Source organism: Octodon degus, unplaced genomic scaffold, assembly GCF_000260255.1.
Source record: "Octodon degus isolate 3935 unplaced genomic scaffold, OctDeg1.0 scaffold00039, whole genome shotgun sequence".
NCBI lineage: Eukaryota > Metazoa > Chordata > Mammalia > Rodentia > Octodontidae > Octodon > Octodon degus.
In genome coordinates, this window is record NW_004524615.1 from 2,994,929 (window position 1) to 3,006,552 (window position 11,624).

General features: G+C 51.2%; 1 protein-coding gene across 1 annotated transcript in view; it reads right to left on the reverse strand.

Annotated features, from left to right (window-relative positions):
- Myo16 (myosin XVI) overlaps window positions 1-11,624 on the reverse strand; it is a 416,963-nt gene that overhangs the window by 67,598 nt on the left and 337,741 nt on the right. The window lies entirely within an intron of this gene.

Consider the following 11,624-nt stretch of genomic DNA (forward strand, 5'->3'; position numbering starts at 1 on the left):
TAATAGATTGCAAACTGAAAATAAATTATATGCAAACATAAATGAATATAACAATAAAAACTGTCCAAAATAAAAATGAATTTACAGATCAGTCATAATAGTTCACTGTGTCAAAACCAAGAAACTTATATTCATATAATTAGAATTCTCAAAGTAGAAAGAAGTAGGCAATAAATATTTCAAGATTTAAAATTTCTGAACTTTCTCATGTATTGTGCTTGTTTTCTAAATGTCTCCTCTCCCCGTGTACTAAAGAGAAACCGAGAAAGACCTGCAGAAAGTCCGCTCCACCCTAACAAGGACTGCTAGCAGGCGCTCGGTTGATAACAATGAGCAAGGGAGAAACATTGCCAGCAATATGCTCGTGGTCATAGCCCTGGCATTTCAGACAAACGCCCCTAGAACAGGAGCACAGGCTGGGACACTGAAATGATAGCACTGCATAGCCCGTGCCACGCGGAGGTGACACAGACATCTCTGCCCCCCCCCACACACCATGAGCTCCAGCAGGGTCTGCAGGTCACACTGCATTCAGAGTGCCTGGCTGGGGATATTTTATGAACCTTTTCACGTGGTACGTGGTGCTGCTGCCCACCTTTTTGGCTGTCTCTCCCTTGAGCTGCACCGTGTTGTCTCAATGAAAACATTATGTAAGATATTGCGCAGGGAAGCCTTGCCTGCAAGCTTGCCTGGTGCAGCTGGCCTGATGAGGCCCATCAGGGGGCAGCTCTTGTGGCTGGCTTATTTCAGAGACCCGGGCAGGCTGGACGTCCAGCTCCTCTGTGCCTCGGGGGTCAGGTGGCGGTGCTGAATGGGTGTGTTACACTCCTGCCGCAGCCTCGCCTTCTCTCCCCCGGTTGTGCTCATGACCCACAGTCCTCTTTTCTTTTTCCTTCCCAAGTGCTGACTTATTTTGGCATCAACAGGAGGAACAGTTGGTCCTGCCTGTACATTCTGCAGACAGATCTGGGAGGCAGGCATCATAGAACCACTCTGCTTGTAGCCGATGTGGGATGGAACCAAATCCCAAGGCAAAATCCACATAAACTTGGTGCCAAAGCGAAGCCCAGCAGGGCGATGGCCAGCAGCATGGCACAGAGGTTGGGGTAAAATGACCACAGGAAGGCCCACCAGGAAGAGGCACCCAGGGTGGACACAGAGCAGCAGTATCCACTCGGTCCCCTTACTAGACAGAGACTGTGGGCTGGAGATGGCTGAAGGGGGCTCAAGATGTCTGATGTTGACATTTCTAAGTGACACCCAAAAAGCCAAAGAATGCTCATCTGGAACACTGGGCTGGGCTTGGGGATAGGAAAGTATCTCTGTCCTCCATGCAGGGACAGGATGAGGACCAGGGTCAGTGCTGGCAGGGAGGCTGAAGACTCAGGTGGATAGGAGTCGTCAAGGCCCACGTTCCAAGGTGCTGGGCACTGCAGAAGGACCAGGATGCTTCTGGGCATCCTGCAGGCATGCATAGAGGCTGAAAAGTGGGGTGTGAAGGTTGGAGCAGAGCAGGGTGGAACTCTGCAGGCAGTGAGGAGGAACCAGGCTTCCATGGAAGTGGTGGCCACACTAGCGGGCCATTTCAGGGAACGCATGGACATTTTCCTGGCCAAGCCCTAGGACCTGCTGGAGACTATACAGAGGATCAGATCTTCATTTGAGTTTGAAGCGAGCACCATGGCTGAGCTGCAGGCAGCAGCCGGCTAGCGAGAACAGACATGCAGTGAGCAGCATGGCTCGCAGGGGCAATGGCAGCTGTCATTTTCTGTCCCCTCCTCCATGGTTCTGTCACCAACTGTGAGAACCTCTTCTCCAGGGCCTGTGGGGTGGCTGCTTACTCCCTCATTATGGGGCAGTGTTGATTTGCCACTACAGAGATGTCCACGCCCCACAGAATGTGGGTTTATATACTGAAGGTATCCATGGTAGGGATGTGGGGAGGGTGGGTTCAGGAGAGGGAAAAGAAAGTGGTGGAGAATAGAGAAGTCTTGTGTGCAATGTGTCAGGTGGACAGGGGAGGGACCTTCCGACCTGAGGTGAGGAAGCTGAGAAGTGAGAGCCTAAGCCCAAGCGCCAGGTCCTCCAAGGGCCCAGAATTCATGCTGGCAGGGGATGGACAACTCTCTCAGGGACTGAGAAGAGAGAGACAAGTGGGGTGAATGAGGTCCACAGAGCGAAAGTGCATGTTGGGGAGCGGGAGCTCAGGGGACCCTTTTCTGCTCCCATTTGGGCATTCAGGCTAGGGGAGTGAGCACACGCACAATGGGCTTTGCCCTCTGTGTGTGGACTCCGGGCCCTAGGGTGGCGGCAAGGGTGGCTGGGGGTATCACAGGCAGGCTGCACTGGACGTGGAGGTGGACCTTGGGCCAGGATGGTGGCCAGGAAGCACAAGTGTGTGCAGCGAAGGTGGAGCCAGGGGTGGACATGCACAGGGCCTGGTGCGGGAGCTGTGCTCGCCAGAGTCTGCCCTGGTAGAGCCATAGTGTTCCTGTGACGAGGGCCTCTAGGCACTGCTCCACTGGGAGGAGGACAAATGTCCACAAGCACCCAAGCGTCCCCCAGGACAAGGCCACGTCTGGAGCTGTCAGGCACTGTGTGACCACTCTGTCCGGATGGCCTCAGGACCCCCTGCTCAACTACTTGAGCATACTTTGCAGGCATCCATGGGCCATCCCACTTTGCAGTGTTCTGTTTTCTGTGTTTGTGGCCTGGCAATATTTGATAAGGCTCTTGGGAGATATTAGCACTTGCTTAACTTGCACTTATTATTTATTTTTTGTGATTTGGAATTTGATATATAAAAGTATGAGGTGTGATTACAAAATACAGTAAATAAAAATTTTATATTAAAGATCCAATGCTACAAATTCTCCTCAAAACCCTGTCTCTCCCTGCAAACACGCTCCGCCCGTCATGCCTGCTACTTCCTGCAGCAGCTCAGGAGTCTTCTTTCCTGAGCGTCCTGGCTGCGCTGTCCTGGCTGCTTTGGTGTCCTGAACTGATTCCGAGTGTTCCCTCCTGCAGCCCTCTTGGGCCCTGGGGAAGTGTGGAGGTCATGTGCTGCCAGACTGGGTGAATAAGGTGGATGAGGGCACAGCGCCATGTGTTAAGCGCCTGCCTTCCTATTGGATGGTGCTTGGAGCAGAACTCACCCTCCTTTCTGATCAGCCCCATGAAGACACTCATGAAAGATGACTTCCAGAGCTGCTTCGGAAGGCAGCAAGAGCTGGGCATGGTGGGATCTACGGCAATCCCGGCCCCTGGGGGCTGTGGCAGCAGGACTGCTGGGAGCTCCAGGCCAGCCTGGCTACATAAATGAGTTCAAGGTCAGCTTGCCCTACACAGTGAGACCCTACATAAAAAAAGCAGTGAGAAGGATGGAATAAATGTACTGGAAGTAGAAGTATTTCCAGAGGAAGCGACGGAGCTGTCCTTCTTTCACTGTGTAAGCTGGTCTCCATGCGGCATTGTGTAGTGCTTAGATGCGCTGTACACACTGTATGATGCTCGGATCAGGGCGCGCATGTCTAGCACCCCAAACACACAGCCCCTCCTGATGGTGAAAACATTCAAAACTCTTTCTGCCAGGTTTGGCAGTGGACCCAGCGCCTCCCACCCACATGGAGCCACCTGTGCACAGCCAACTGGACGCGCTTCTTCTATCTCTTGTTGATCTTTTGCAGGCACCTCGTGGCTAGCAGTCTCCCCTCTTGTCCGCTGGCTTCGCTGGTGCAGGGCTCTCATGAAGACAAGGATGTGAGACTTCTAGAGCCAAGGACCGGACAGGAGGACAGAACTCCAAACCGCAGGATCTCCTCTGTCTGTGAAGGACTGTGTTGGGCAAAGCCTACCCGCCGTGGCTTTCATCCTGTGGAACCAATGCTCCTGTGTGGCCAGAGCGCGAGGTGGAGGCCCCCGTGCTGAGGCCCACCTGAGTGAGCGTGGGGCTTGCAGCATGCACGTCCTTGGTGTCGGCGGCCTTCTCCTCTGCCAGCATCTCAGACCAGAAGCCAGGAGAGGCAGTCCCGCTCTCTCAGAGCCCTCCCCCCAGATACCCAGCAGACATGGCATTCTCCTCTGAGACTGAAATGTCACTCTGACCCCATGAAGGAAGCCATCTGTGAATCACAGCCATCTCTGTTTTTATTAGAAAACCATTACAATTTTTTTTGAAGTGACAGATTTCAAAGGCTTAAACAAAATTGCCATTGACGACTTCCAAAGCTCCTGTTATTCTAGTTTTCAGGGACTTTTTCAAGAGTAAGCTGTGGCAGCAGACAGAGTTGGCGCAGTGGTTGGTGGTGTGGGTGGCTCAGTGCTGTGCTGTGGGGACATGCCGGGACCCATGAGGTGCTCTGTCTAGAAGGACAGATTTGAGGGGTGCAGTGTGCTGGCAGTGCCTTTGAAGCAGTATCGATGGAGAGAAAATACAGCTCTTATCCTCTGATGGTCTGTATGGTGCAAAGTTTGCTCTGCCTCTGCTTGACAGAATGGAGATAAATGACTGACAGGAAACAATAAGCAGACAGACTGACAGTGGGGACAGGTGCCCTGCCCACCCGGCTCTGTCCATGCGTTCCTGGAGACGTGACTGCACTGCACCGTCTCCTATGTGTGCACTATTTGGACCGACCATTTACTGACCCTAAATAATGCAGCAGTACAAGAAGTCATTGTTTCCCATGGAAATGAGCTGCAGAGGGAAGACCGGGCCATGTGGCCCTCACCCAGACCCTTCTCAAAACAAAAGAGAGCTGGAGATGGAACTCACTGAGAAGACCTGGATTCAGTTCCCAGGATCAGAGGGGATAAAATGATGTGTCAGCTCAAAGGATGTGGAGGATTTTACATGTGGGTGATAGAGAACAGTGAGCATGAATTGTTTGGAAATGACCACTCAGTCTCCCTCAAGGAGGGAGCAGAGAGGAGACACCAGGTGAACAGCTCACCTTCCGCGGCCCCTCCGCACTGCCCTCCTGCCTTGGAGCCAGCTGAGCCTGGACTGAGCCATGAGCCAAAGGAAACCTGTCCTCTTAGGCTGCAGCTGTGGGGCGCTGTGTATCAGCAAGGGGAAGGGCGGCTGATGCAGGCAGGCAGGCATGCTTTGGAGATGTAGGACATTCACGTGGTGACAGGGTGAGTCAGTGTGGCAGGGACCACCAGCTGGGGGTCTCTGGGCCCCAGACTAGTGCCCACAGGTAGCCCTGACCTGAAATGTCTCACCCTGTGACACGCAGGCCAGCCTCCCCGGGGCCTCGCTGAACCATAGCTTCTGATTTGGTGGGCTGGGATTCTGGGTTGCTAAGGAGCTGGATGGAACCGTGGTTCTGGTCAGCCAGCCACACGCTTGCTGGTCAGTCACTCCTCCTGACACCTGCCTTCAGGACAAGCTCCCTGGCTCCCCTCCCTGCTATCTACCTTCTCTGGCCTAGTGCTCACCCAGAAGCCTCTGCTTCTGCCCCCCAGTGAAAAGCTAGTCATCCCCAGAGTCCCACACAGGGCCATCGCACTCCCCACTTCCCTGGATGAGCTCATCCTCCTGAAAATAATCGCTGTAGACGACTCACCAGTCTGTGGGCTTATCCAGCTCTGGCGACCAGACCCGCTCACCATCTCCTGGGACACACTGCTTTGTGTTCTGTGGGCACAGCAGGCCTTGTCCACCTCTTTCTGAAAACTGCATTCCTGCCTGGTCTCCATGCCCAGCGATCTGGGGGCCTACCTCCCCGAGCGCCTCCAGGAAGCCTGGTTCCAGGGCCTTCACCAATAGCATTTCCTCCACACACTTTTCCTTCCGTGCTCCCCTGCTGCTTCCTCCCTGGACCAAGGGAGACGTGGCAGCCACCCATCTCCCCAGCCAGAGCCAGTGCAGCCGTGGAGTCTGCTTCCCTCGCCCTGCAGGCTCCACTGAGCCCTAAACTTGAGGACAGCACCCCACCAACTCCCCTCTGCTCTGCTGTGCCATTCCAGAGGCTCCCTACATGCCCTGGCTCTCTGTGGATCCATTTCCGAGGCCACCTTCAGAATGGTCTTCCCAGAATTCAGCCTGGTTATATTACTGTACTGCCTAAAAGTAGCAAATAGGTTGCTAGGGTTTTCAGGGTGATGGTGAGATCCCTCTGATGTGCTTGCTGGACTTTTAAAAGTATGGTTGTATGACTCTCCTTCCTTTCTCCTTCCTTCCCCCTTCCTTCCCTCCTTTCCTCCTTCTCTCATCCTCCTCTCTTCCTCCCTCCCTTTCTTTTTCCTTCCCTCCCTCCTTTACTCCCTCTCTCCCTCCTCCTTCCCTCCTCCCTCTTTCCTTCCTTCCTCCCTTCCTCCTTCACTCCCTGTCTCTCCTTTGTCCTCCCTCCTTCCCTCCCTTCTTTCTTCTTCTCTTTCCTCCTCCCTCCCTTCTTCTCTCCTCCCTCCCTCTCTCCCTCCTCCCTCTTTCCTTCCTTCCTCCCTGCCTCCTTCACTCCCTCTGTCTCTTCTTTGTCCTCCCTCCCTCCCCCTCCCTTCTTCCTCCTTCTCTTCCCTCTTCCCTCTCTCCCTCCTCCCTCCCTCCTTGCTTCTTCTCCTCCCTGCCCCTTCTTCCTTCCTCCCTCCCTTCTTCCTTGCTCCCTCCCTCCTTCCTGCGGGCCCCATCCTCGCTTCCCCTTCGTCCTCCCTCCCTCAGCTCTCCCTCATGCTCCACCCTCTCCCCGTTTTCAGCTCACACCTCAAGGCTCTGAGTCTTGCTCGGGTCTGCAGCTCTTACAAGCGCCTCAGGAGCCTGTTATGAACTCACATCTCGCCGATCTGAAGGGAGAACTCATTCTTCTCTCTGGCTTCTTCCGAACCCCTCTTCTACCTCTGGACCCCACTGAGCAGAGGGCCCTGGGGAATCTTCTCATCCGCTGAGGATCTACAGGCCCCTGAGCACAGCTCTGAAGAAGGGCCCCCACAAGGCAGCCTGTCACTGAGGAGCCTGCACCTGCCTCCGTGGTAGTGCGCAGTTCCTAGAGCTGCGCTTCTCTGCACGCCTGGCTGACCACTCAGCTTAACTACGAGACAAGGTGGCCTGAAAACAGTATAGCACTCACAACTTATGTACGCTAAGATAAAAGGAATAAAACTGAACATTAATAGAACGGCGAAGCCAAATTTCCTAGAAAAGGCAAGTTAATGGGTGGCAGACTCATAAACTGTCATTCATCTAAAAAACTTCACCACTTTAAATTGCTTAAGCTATTGAACTCATTTTACAAAAGTGTAGCTAATGTGACCCAAGTAATACCCTCGTCGCGCTCCCTCTGCAGCTTGCCGGGCTGGCGCGCAGGCTCCGGCTCCCCACGCGCCCGCGCTCTCCCTGGCCACCGCCCCACGCGTGGCTCGCGGGCTCTGGCTCCACGTGGCCCTCAGCGCAGGCACGCCCCTAGGGGTTGCCCGAGTCCTCCGAGTCCCCGAGTCAGTCAGGGTGGCAACGAGCCCCTGCGGGGCAGCCCCTGCTCCTCCGAGAGACGTCCGTCTGCTGTGACTCCACCCCCACCTACTTCTTGGAGCAGGAGCCACCGAGAGCCACCTTCACGCACCACGGCCTGGGCCAGACCGCCCAGAGGGCTCAGCGATGGCCACCGCGGCGGTCCTCGGTTCCGCTAGATAAAGGCTGCTTATTTCTATGTACAGAAGATCATAATGTCTTGCTAGTGTAGATTATATTTATTGAAAATTTAACAGAATTTAATGATATATTGTCTTAAAGGCCTGAAAATGCAGGCGCACTTCCTTTTGCTTCGCCCGAGTTTTCCATCGGGATGCGCTCCTGAGCGGCCCCAGCGCCGCAGGACGCGTCCTGCCCCTCCCATCCCCACTTCCCCTCTGCCTCTCCCCCTCCACCTCTTTGTCCCTTCACAATATGAGAAAGGTCTAGCTCCCCACTCCCAATTAGTCTTCTTTTATTCTGCATTGCATTTATAATTCGGGTTTCTCATATGAGCTGGCCATAAGAGAAACAGACTACAACACCGAGACTCCCTCCTCCCCAAAGAGAGCGGCCGTTGTCAGAAACCAGGTCATGACAAATGCCCAAATGCCGGAGAGGCTGCAGAGAAAGCAGCCTGCTACACTGCAGGTGGGACTTTCCAAAGTTCAGTGGGAAATTCCTCAGAAAACTAACCCTGGAAATCCCACCTGATCAGCTACTTCCCTTCTAGGTACCTTCCCAGGAGTCGGGGTGCCCGGACGGGGGTCCGTGCACAGCTATGCCTATGGCTGCACAACTCCTTAGAGCCAGCCCTTGGCGGCGGCCTGCACACGGCGGAGAGCTGCTGTGCCGCAGATGGGTAGACGTGGTCCTTGCCGGGCGGTAGACGCACCGCGAGACCATAATGTAAAGTGATACGATGCAGCTATGTTTTGGAGAAATGTTCTATCGGGAATGCTAGTTTCCTTGCTACACATAAGACATTTTATCTTCATTATTACCTTTCTTAAATCAATCTTTAAAGTTGTTAGTCTTCCTTTGTCTAAAATCATCAACACTGTTTAACTATTTTCAGCTGAACAATAAGATGCCTAACGTCACAGTTGCCTTAAAAGCAGTCTCTTTCTTTACTGTAATATTCACATTCCGGAAACGTGCCCTGGTATCTTTAAAACCACCCAGCCAATGTGCATCTGGCCCTTGCTTCTAGAGAGCCCAGCCTCCTGCTGACAACAGGAACAATGCCATCTTTCTCTTGCGGGCTCCAATGTCTGTGGCGCTCTCCCATCAGATTTGTTTTTTCCTGCTGATCTGAGAATGTCATTGTGCTCCTTTAAAACACTGCTCTATTTTTACCATGCAAAACAGCTTCTGTGCCTACCCAGCCGTAGCTTCCTGCGAGACCCACGGCCCTCAGCCCTGGCCTTTCTTCCTGTGCACCACACTGGCGAGTCGTCTGTGCTGTGACCGTTCCACGTTCACTGTCATTCTCTGCAGCACATGTGTGCATCAGGCTTTATTTACTGTTCTATACTATACGCTTCCCTGTATTTCTCTCCATCACATTTATTCATCCATCGTTCTCTTTCATATATCCATTTACTTATTTATCCATTTAATCAAACGTCTGTCTACCCATCCATCCATTCTTTCATCTGTCCGTCCATCCATCCACTTATCCAATGTCCACCCAGCCACCCAGCCACCCACCCACCCAGCCATCCATCTCCCACCCATCCATCAGCCATGCATTTATCTATCCATCCCCCCACCCATCCATGAATGAAACATTTGTATCCTGCCTCCTGTCAACTGCATGCCATCCTCTGGGACCACTGGAAGAAGAAGAGCATGGCACACACTTCCAGAAACTCAGGAAAGCCACCATTTGGCTAAGATTCCCTCTCTCCAAGTTGAAGTCATATCCTCTACCTTTTGCTTTGCTTCGGTTAGGTTTCTAGGGATGGGCATTACTTTTTGTGGGTACATACATTTTACTAGAATAGCTCAACATATTAATTTTCAAGGTAGCTTTGAAAATCTACTGACTGGAAATATTTTAATGTGTAGCCCAGCTTGGAACATCTGAATACACTGTTCAACATCCTCAAAGGATAAATTTATACTAAAATACGAGTTCTCTTTGTCATAAATAGACTATTCCTGAAGTTTAACTTCAACACAGAAAAGATAATTACAGCCACACACATCTAATAGAGCACTGTATTTTCTGCTATTTGAAAAAAGGTGGTTTGGCTTGAATTACACATAATTATAGGTTAAGAAAAATTAATTAGTCTCACCTGAGCAGTATGGACTGCACAGGAGGCGGTGCTGATCATGACTACCATTTAAGCTCACTACCGAACTGCTCACGCAGTCTCTGAAATCCCACTTCACTAAGAAATCACATCAGTGTAGTCAAGAGTGCTTCAAAACAAACAAACAAAAAACGTTCCTGAGCCCAGAGATGCACATGGCGAGAGGCCGCACAGGCCCATGGCCTTGGCCATCACAGCCCCGCTCGGGACTAGAAGGCAGGCAACTGAAGAGCACTTCTATCTCTCTTTTCAGCCAGACGCTTCAAGAGCGCCCACCGCAAGTGCCTGCCCTGTGCATAGGTGCTGCTGTTCCCCTCGGGGGCCGGCTGTGCTCCTGCTTCGGTCTGAGGCTGCCACAAGCCCAGCCTGCTTCTGTGGCGGTTGGTTCACTTAGCCTATGGCTGCCTGCGGCTGCCCACACTAGGCATCTGAGTTTCTAGTGTCTGCCTGTGAGAACAGGCTCATTCTTCAAAATGCCTGGCATCGAATGATCTATATCTCACAGACTAGGAAGGGGGTGGACTTCTAAGGAGAAGGATAGGTTAAGAAATGGCCTGGTCGGTTTTTATTTGGTGATTTAGTGACAGGAATTACTCCCAGCCTTTCCCATCATACAGCTAAGACAGGAAGGGTAAAGACCTCTCGAAGGCAGAGTGGTCCCTGCACCAAGGACAGCTGTGGCCGAAGCAGAAGTCTCATTTATTCTCTCTGTATATACTGGTTGACTCCCTGTGGGGGCATTACACACACACACACACACACACACACACACACGCAGGCACACGCACAAAGGTGTAAATATATAAGGAAATGTGGTATACTATCTGTCCTTGTGAGTTTCACAGTGAAGAGACACAGTGAATGAAAATCAAAGCGTATGTAATATTATTTTTAAAAAATGGACTGAGTGAATCTGCCTAACACGTGGAATGATCATGAGCAGACTGTGGAGAGTTTGTAATTTCTTCCTTAATTTTCTTTTCTTTTTTTACTTTTCTTATCAAAAATGTGTAGATACAGGTATATAGAAATGTGTGTGTGTGTGTGTGTGTGTGTGTGTGTGTAAGCATGAGAGAACAAAAGAAAAAATGTAGAGCAGTTCCAGTGAAAGCACCTATTGTAAGAGGTAGTCTGAATCCTCAGTATTCATCTTTTCAGCATTGATAATTCCAGAGAAAGAGAAAGAATACAGAAGAAAGAAAAATTTTATAGGCTATTTTCTAACTTGTGCTTATAGCTGATTTATGGAGTACTCCTGGAGTAATAAAATAAAGGTTATAAACCATTAATTTATTGAGCTAATAAGAGCCAGGGGCCCTAATACCATTGTCTCAGAAGATTTGAAAAAAGAAAAGAGTAAAGGATGGTTAGAACTTTAACAATTTCTGCTCTTACTTTTATTATCCTTTCTCTACTGTACTATTTTAGATTAATGAAACAATAAATCCTTCATCCAACTGATTTTATTTAATGTTATGGTAAAATGTTAATCTTGCAGTTCTCAGCACTCGGGAGGGTGAATCCTCCGAAGCTCGTGTGTCTCACAGCCACACAAAGGAATCCAGGCTGCTCCTGAAAGTTGCCGAAGACGACAGTGCAGAAACAATGACTGTGAGAGGTTTCTGTGGTTGTTAATGAATAGACAGAAAGAAAAGTAAGTTAGATTAAAATCAGGGGTTTGGCTTTTTTCAGTGTTCTTTGTAATTTCTTTGAATCTCTCTCTCTCTCTCTCTCTCTCTCTCTCTCTCTCTCTCTTGCTCTCTCTCTGTCTCTCCCTGTCTGTCTCTCACTCTGTCTCTCTGTCTCTCCCTGCCTCTGTCTGTCTGTCTGTCTGTCTGTCTCTCTCTCTCTCTCTC